The sequence below is a fragment of the Amblyomma mixtum genome, chromosome 4 (genome assembly GCF_055824585.1).
Source record: "Amblyomma mixtum isolate Tamu chromosome 4, ASM5582458v1, whole genome shotgun sequence".
Lineage (NCBI taxonomy): Eukaryota > Metazoa > Arthropoda > Arachnida > Ixodida > Ixodidae > Amblyomma > Amblyomma mixtum.
Window position 1 is genome coordinate 31,461,666 of NC_143015.1, and position 7,583 is coordinate 31,469,248.

Genomic DNA, 7,583 nt, shown 5'->3' on the forward strand with positions numbered 1-7,583 from the left:
TCTGTGGCAACAATGCTCAATGCTATTGGAAACATTTCGCTCCCTACACTTTTTTTGTATATATAGTGAACGTTTTCGACATCTGTGACCAAAAGTCGCAAGAACTTCGGCGTTTCTTCGCGGGTAAAAAATAAATAAAACATAACGTGAAGCATAATACAAATACCCACAGATCTAGCATGAGCCGTCCAGCCAGTGTCACTGTGCACTTTACATTCTAACAATTGGTACGCGGTCGTCCAGTCCAAGTGCTAAGACGGCTCAGCGTGGATGCGCTCTGCGGAGCGCTAGCGCGGCCTCACATCTAAGCTACGTGTCGCAGGCGCGCAGTGGCCTGGATGCAGGGCTTCGTGTCGTCTGCTACAGCGTTCAAAAGTACCGTGCCTGCTAATGTAACGCTATTAGTCTCGGATGCAAAGTAGGTACCAGAGGTTGAAGCTGCTAGGATCAGGTTAAGTGAATATCTGTGAATAAATGTCAGCGCCGGGCCGTTCTCCAAATCATTGCGAAAAATTAAATCAAATGGCTTCGAAAATCAATGATTATTATGCCACTAAAGTTACTGCGATTTAGTCGTCTATTCTTTTGCATAAACAAATAGAGCTAGTTCAACTGAGGAAATAGAGTAGCAGCAAATTCATTAAAAGGCAGTATGAGTTTTATAAAGTATTTATAAGACACGCGAAAAACAGTTTCTGATCACTTCGCAGAGGAAGCAAACAGCAGTATTAATACGATAAATATACGTTCAGCGTTTGTCACCATTCTCGAAGAAAGGAATTAGTTTTGTTTCTTTAGTGCGGTACGGAAGAGACCTACCCGGAAGGTTAGGCATATTTTATAGGAATGAACTGCGGCTCGTGCATTTAAGACTCATAATGACGAAGCGCCCCTCTTCCGGAAAAACAATAAAAAAGAAACAGCTAAGTGGGCGAAGGCACACCTGAATCAATTGAGCAAGCTGTGGATGATACCTTGGCACATAAATGAATTTGCAATTTCCTCGTGATTTTTCACTTACGGGAAAGTTGCTGTGGATATGTTTATCGGTCTGGATTCGTAAACTGAAGCCGCACAGAGGCCTGCTTTGCATCATCTTCGTTGCTTACCGTTTTTATAATCACTATCATATTTTATTTCCGATACTTAATATTCATTTCTAGCTGTTGCAAAAAGCCATTCATATCTTGGTCTCACCAGCAACCGAATATTAGATGGCTGTTTTTCTAGACTATTATTGAGGCTGTTTTGTTTTTTCTCAGACATTTCAAAAAGCTTCCATTCAGCCTAAGGTGGCGAGTTATGGAATGCCTTTTATTTCTTTATATTATTTTAATAGATGACTCATCTTCGGTAACAGTAAGCCTAGTCGAGAACAAAAAAAAAGCGGCTTAAAGGTTGTTGATCAACCCAAGTGGTAAACAATTGGTGCAAAGCAAGTTAGAAGTCGCAAAAAATTATAAATTGTAGGCTTTAATCGTTATGTGCGGCTTATCACTGTTATATGTATGATATATTAATTGAAGGAACAGGTAAACGACGGTTATTTAGACTGATCTCCGCCTGCACAAAAGGATATACTAGAACTAGCAGCGCATGAGTAATAAATGTTTTTTTACTGCTACTAGAATATCTGCCTGGCGCGTTTAAACAATACCCGTAGCAGTGACCACCTAAATATTTATTGTTTTATTGATATCGCGATGTTCCGGAACCTAGAAATCGTATTCAGGTCACCCAAAATAACGAAAAATCCTTTGTTAAAAAAAGCCCTCTATAGGCTTCAGAGCGAGTCGAGCAGATTTCACTGAGGGACGATCAAAGTGTTCGATATATATGCAATCGATTATAGTGTAGCGCCCGGCGACGCTATAAAGCGCAGGCGCTGAGATCGGCGTTCCCGCGACAAAAGAAAATAAAGAACTACAGCGCGTGCTCGGAGCGCACGCCCGGCACGCGCAGTCCGGAACTAGAAGCCTTCCACGCTGGTCGTCTCTCTGTGGTGCTCCGCTGCGACCCCGCAAATCTTCAACAGTGGTGACCTGGCGAACCGTGCCTTCTATCGCAGCGGCGTTCCAGCATGGCGTACTGGCAGCACCCAAGTTTCGACCCGCCGCTCCCGGCGTTCCGGCCTGCAGGCGTCGGCGGGTGGTTCGCCCAACTGGAGGCTTCGATGTACCTGAACGGCATCACCATCCAGCCGTTCAAACACGAAGTCCTTTGTGACATCCTCCCGGCCGACCTCCTGCGTCGGCTCACCTACTCTGCTTTCGGCGGCCGGCCATACGATGAGCTGCGTGCGGCCGTCTTGGCGTACTTCGGCGCCTACTATGTTCCGCCGCCGCTCTACGACGCAGCGGACCCGTTTTCGCCGCCGCCAGCCTCTGGCCCTGCACCGGCCTCGCTCGCGCCCACGCAGCCTTCATCAGAACCCGGCCCGCCTCAGCAGCCCCTCGCCGCATCGCCGCCACTCCCGTCCAGCGTCTCCAGCCCCGCTGTCTCTCTCGACGCCACACCAGGTGGGATCCGCACGAGCTCCGCCTCGCGTCCTGCTCCCACTACTATCCGACCCGCGTCTCTGGCTCTGCCTCCTTGCGCTTCAGTGGCGTTGTCGCCAGAGCCTCCTGCAGCCAAGGACGACTCTGCGGCAGCAGCCGTGCCGAGGCTTCCGGCATCCCCATCTACCTCGTCACTACCGCCAACAGCTCTGCAGACCTCTGCTGTGAGGGTGCTGCCGCCACCGCAGCATATGCCATATACCAGCCCCACTACCCTGGCGACCACACCGCCTGCCCAAGAGGCCCCACCCCAAGCCCTCAGTACGATCAACTGCTTCTCGGATTCTGACCCTGGCAGCTCGACACCGCTGCAGCAAGCGTCTGCTTTGGTGCCTGACTTGAGCCACCCTCGGCACCGAATGGTCGAGCTACCCACACCGAGTAGTGCAGCAACTGTCCAACCACCAGCTGTGCCTGTTGCTGTCAGCCAGCCGTCTGATGTAGCAGTCTCAGCTCCACGGCATGTCACTGCCACAACCTCCTGGCAGCCACCTACAGCCAACCGTGCCCACACGCGCATCAGCACTGGCCAGTCGCTCCGGACTGTCACTCCCGCTTCGCCCATGCACCTGGCATGAGCCCAGCAACTTGCTCCGGCATCGTCACAGCTGTTGCCGCTATGTAGATGGTCAAAACACAGCTGCTGTCAGGCCACGGAGCCGTTTCGCCCACTCCAGCGCTTGTGCCGACGTACTCGGCGCGCCGGATTCCCACCGACGCCAGCTCCAACGTCCCCACACCGACGACACTTGTGTCCGCGGGCAGCACTACAGTCGGTGACGGCCCGACCATGGCCTCCCCTGCTCCCATGTCCGTTGTCAGCTCGGCACCCTGTATCATTCGCCCCTTGCGCAGCAGCCAGGCTCGTCCACCTGAGCCGGCGCACTCCACCCGACTGCTCTTCCCGGCCTCTGACCTGAACTTACCGGCCCTTGTAGCGACCCCGTGGGGACACTGTTACTCTAGCTGCCTGCTTGCCTGCCGTGGCTACTCCCTCTCTGCCCCGTCGGCACGTACATTCCGACGTTCCGTCTAGGCGGGGGGCCCTGTAGCGCCCGGCGACGCTATAAAGCGCAGGCGCTGAGATCGGCGTTCCCGCGACAAAAGAAAATAAAGAACGACAGCGCGTGCTCGGAGCGCACGCCCGGCACGCGCAGTCCGGAACTAGAAGCCTGCCACGCTGGTCGTCTCTCTGTGGTGCTCCGCTGCGACCCCGCTAATCCTCAACATCCTCAACAATAGTATTCTCACATTCGTGCGAAACAAGTTATTTTTAGCTTTATTTTACTTGCATAGAACATTCACATTTCGAAGCGCCCGTGATGAAAAAAAAACAGTGGGGACACGACAATATTGGTCCTGCTTTGGTTACTGCCGCCTCGATTACAGCATTGAGCTCAATAATTCTAAAAGGGTATGTAAGTCTCGGTCGCTGAGCTTAGGGAGGGTTCATTCATACACATAGGGCAAACGGGGACAATATGCACGAAACTACATCAGACATTTCATTAATGTGCTTGCTGAGCCTGTGAGCATTGAAATGAATTGATGACAGAAGGTATATAGAAATAAAGTATTCAAGTTTGCAAGGCAAAAACTTCAACGCCATTGCTATATAACGACAGTCGGATAGTAAAAATGAGGAAAGTTTATGAAAGCGTGGAAAGATGAGATTTTTTACACATACAAAACAAACGACTACTTGAAGATTTGGGCGCGTTCATATTGGTTTTCCATCGATTTTCTTACTTTCTTTCTCAATGGTTATCTTTTCGTAGCGTTATCACTTCCGCGAACAGCCTTTTCCTTTTCTTGTGACAGAATATGGACTTAAAAAATCTGCTTGCGTACCTTGCTTTTAGAAACCAACGCTGCTAGTGTTCACATGCCCCTGTGTGCTCTCTTCTCAAAGCTATTTTTCGTTTCTTCGATACCAGAAATGCGCGACAATATTTTGCTCACCATATTTCGTTGGCGCACAATGGCGATGTTTAGGCCAGTGGCCGAACCAGGGAGTTCAATTTTCTCGCTAACTGTTGTTATAGCCTTGCGACCTTAACTTTTTGTGAATTGCGTCCCTTTCATTTAAACGCTGTTAATAACATTTCTCGATATCTCTTACTCTTTATTAGAGAGAATCATTTTCAGTCTTATACGGTTTCTCTTGGCAGAAAGAACTTGCTGGTCGCGGACGTCATTTGAAGCATTTATTGAATATTTCGAGACTCGCCCAATTCCAAAAACTTCTGTCTTTGGCCGTTGACATCATCCCTGGCATCATGCAATTTGACATCGACATTCGTCATATCACACGCTGGTCAACAAGTTCGTTCAACCTGTGCTTCAATATTACCAAAAGATTTCAATTTGCTCAGCGAACTACGCATTAGTCCGCATTACGAGCAAACGCATGTTATACATCAACTTCGCAGCAAGAAAAGTTCAAAAAAGCAGATGCCAAACTGGGGCAGCAGCAGCCACTTTGGCAAAAGACATGCCAACATTGTGATGCTAAAAGGACACCAAAAGTACTAACCTCAAACAGTGTTCGGGAGTTGTATATGCTTCAAACAATCGCGAGTTCTGTATGCCGGGAGCTTACGATTCCTGAACGAAGCCTAGTGCAAAATAAATTTGGGTGGACACTGCAGAAAAGTTTCCGCATGAACCGCGCACAAGACCTTGTTCTAATACGTGTTCCGCATGACACCTAGAATAAGACATAATCCGCATTCCTACCTCGAGTTCTTACGATTCTTACCAAGTTACTGCATTACTTCCGCAAATTAAGCATGACATCATGCGTCGTGGAAGTGTAATGCGACATATAATACTTGTAAAGTCGTTCTCTATTTCATTCGCTCCAAATTAATCACACGGCAATCTTGCTGAATAAATCTTAAAAATAATGTTAGCAGTGCTAATTGCTCGGCTGGGGCAATACCATTGGCAGAGCTACCTCAAAAGAGGCGTGCACAGAAATCACTGAGGGAGGCAAATTTCCTCTAGGTAGAGCCAACCAGCAGGTAAGCTTTCCTCAGAATTATAGTGATTATCCAGTAACTCGCTGCGACAAGTTCCCCCAAAATCCCTCTATGACCCTAAGGTTAATCTATTACAATTTTTATTTGCTTCCATCAAATACTGGCGCAGAAATGTTTGAGGAAGCATGCTTGGAAAAGTGCCACTGGGAGGCCAATGCCTGCCTCTTCGAAAACGCAGGGAGCAAAAGAAACAAAGAGATGTGAAAGACGATTGCAAAGGTGCAAAAATCAATTTCTAAAGAGCATCACATAGTCTACGTGCAAGCCCTCCAACCACAAAAGACAGCGCAAAAGTGGCGAGGTGTATGCTTTGTTGGGCTTTATGGTTCACGACTGACTACTGCTGTCATTCGCAAAACAGAGTTTGAAATGTCTGTCTTTCGTCTGCTGAACGATAAAAAAGTAACAGAAAACATAAAGCATTAAGTACCTTTCAGCTATCTGTGAAGCCATGAATGTGCGCCTTAGCCATGCATTCGAGAAGCTTTGCCTCCTCTGCAGTGTTTAGTCTGAAAGACCACCGTTGAGCAATTTCTCCATAAGGAGTTTAAGACAAGCATTTTCAAACACGTCCACTGAAAGTTTACATTGCGAAGTTATTTATATTTCTTTTAGCAGTAAATTCACGCATCTGGTCTTGGCTCGGAACACGAGAAGGGCGTTTCTTGTCGCTGTTATTCGAAGTTCAGAGTGAGCTGGCGTGGCTCGATTTACGCGTATGAATGCATCACTCTCTGGAGCCTGAACAAATACTACTCCTTCTTAGAGCCATCATGGCAAACACATAAAAACGTCGTCCGCCCTTTTATGCAGCTGGCGTTCTCATACGAATCCTACACAGAAGCGCTCCCTGCTTTCGAAATATTACGGCGCAAATCAGAGATTACCTTTCTCAAAAGAGGCCTGCTTAAACTCCTTTGAAGAATATTGAATAACCTTACTTGGCACTGGAAAAAGTGCTTTGTTTACAAGCTTTTTAGTTTTACTGCTCTTCTGCGAGTATTGCGCTTTCTCCTGTCCTCACGCCTCTTGCGTTTTCCTTCTTCAATCCCTTTGCGCAATTTTATTCCTTTAATTTCTCTTCCGAGAGACAAATGAAAAGAGTAACTTTTATTGGTAGATAAAACCAGAACTCTACCGTTTATCGCTTTCACCCCCTTTCATCTACTCAGCCAAGAAGTGAATAAAAAAATATAAACCAGGAATATTAGACAAAAATATGCACTCATCAGCCGGCTTTTCACGTAACTCTATTCTCCACTGGCCAAGTGGATTTCCAAGAAGGGTATTGCGCTGTTTTCGTGCATGAATACTGGAATGGCTTAGGTTCACCCCACGCAATCTTTAAAAGTGTTTTTGAATATAGTCACGAGTTTTTCCCTCTCTCGTTGATGTTCTTCTCCTGATGTTGACGTGGAGTGGTAGAGGGCGGGTATCGTGAGTCACCCTGGGGACGTACTTGCGACTGGCGAGTTTAGACAGGCGTGCAGTTATTCGTAAGATGGGGCACTTGGAACGCTTCCATCAAGAAATTATTTATTACAATATATACACAACTGATTTACATATGCAGAAAGATTTCGGCCTCTCCGCTTCAACTAAAAATAAAACCTCAAACTTCCACGACTCAGGACCACCGCCGGCCACCACACGGCCAACTCTTCCGGCCGCCATTCAAGTAACTCGCGTCTCCAACTCTACGCTCTCGGCCCCAGGACCGCCACCGGGAGCACACGACCTATCTGTCCGGCTGCCACACACCCAACCTTCGGCGCTCTCCTTCGCGCGCGCCCATCTTGTTACATTCTCGCCAAAAACTCCATCCTCTGCCAACAGACAATCCTCCCGCCAATACTTACTCTTTAGCCAATAGATGACTTTCCCGCCATCGCTTACACGTAAGATGCCACAACGCAAAAAACAAGTACACAACATACAACACACACCTCGCTGTAAGCTTCCATGGCTTACTAGAGGATAC